We start from the raw sequence: 1,260 nt of genomic DNA on the forward strand, positions 1-1,260 counted from the left end.
TAGGCCCAGCACTCTTTCCTGCTTATGCAGGGGGTCGGACTCGATGATCTATTGAGGTCCCTTCCGACCCTAGCATCTATGAATCTATGAATGGTTGTCAATACATGTGAAAGACGCAGGGTAGGGCCTAGGGTGAGACATAAACCATGGCAGACTAGTGAGAGCTTGCATTGGTTAGCACGTTGCAGGATTAAGGAAGTTTCATGCCTTGGTCAGTTTTTTTATGGTATTTTTTTCTGTAGCATTGTATAAAAAGAGCACAGCAACTACTTAGGTGCAGATGTGCTCCTAGATTCATTTTAGGGCATGGCAACACACACAGGTCACCCGGAGGTAAACCAAGGTGGGAGTTTATACAGTGCTGCAGCGAGGGGGGGCGAGTGGGGTGACCACCACAGGTGCCAACAGGCGCTGCCCAGCCAGGGCATGGGATGGGGCCACGAACCTCTCGCTTGGGGTGGGGGCAGCTCCCACCGCTGCGTGCATTCCTGGCCGAGCATGCAGAGGCCTCTGCCTCCTGGATCTGTGCATGAGGCAAGGGTGGGCTACCTCTACAGGCTCGCCCCGGGCGCCAAACTTCCTTGCTATGGCACTGGGTTTATGGTTCTTTGGCAACTTTGAGATAGCTGCCCTTCCCTCATGACAACGGGAGGTAGCTTACCCCACTTCCATGACTGTGAGACGAGAGCACGCACATGGGCAGTTACCGCGGAGGAGCTAATGCACGGCAAGTAGCTTAGCTCTTGATAACTTTTTTGCAGCAATGTCCTTGGATGCAAAAAAAAGGTGGAACCGTCTTCTAGGTCATCCACGTCAAGAGGAGCTCGCACCCAGCTTCTGAGGTGAAGTGGGAGTATGAGACCCTGTCCAACCCCCGAAGATTTCTTGTTATATAATTTCAGAAGTTTAATTTTGAATTTAAGCAAAACCACCTTTAAATCAGTTTAAGAAGGACCACATTCCACAAACAGGGCTTTATGCTGATTCAACTATACAAGCTTAGAAAACTGGGAAGAGCAGTCAGCCGGGTCTGACCACTCACATAAGTCCCTAGCCCGAACGCAGGACCTCCATCTAACCCAGGAGGTGCACAGCCCCACCAGGGGAGACGCCTGGTTGGACCTGGTGCTGGCCACAGGAGACGACCTGGTGAGGGGGCTGCGGGTGCTCGACCACCTGGGCGACAGCGATCATCGCCTGCTGGAATTCACCATCCAGCGCAAGGTGGCAAAGGCCTGCAGCAAGGCAACAGCCCTAGAT

At 52.9% G+C, this 1,260-nt stretch overlaps 1 long non-coding RNA gene across 1 annotated transcript in view; it reads left to right on the top strand.

Annotated features, from left to right (window-relative positions):
* The window catches only part of LOC109308435, a 4,291-nt gene that overhangs the window by 1,028 nt on the left and 2,003 nt on the right, over window positions 1–1,260 (top strand). The gene's annotated exons all lie outside the window — the stretch shown is intronic.

This window comes from Crocodylus porosus, unplaced genomic scaffold (assembly GCF_001723895.1).
Source record: "Crocodylus porosus isolate Cpor-Errol unplaced genomic scaffold, CroPor_comp1, whole genome shotgun sequence".
In the NCBI taxonomy this organism is placed as follows: domain Eukaryota; kingdom Metazoa; phylum Chordata; order Crocodylia; family Crocodylidae; genus Crocodylus; species Crocodylus porosus.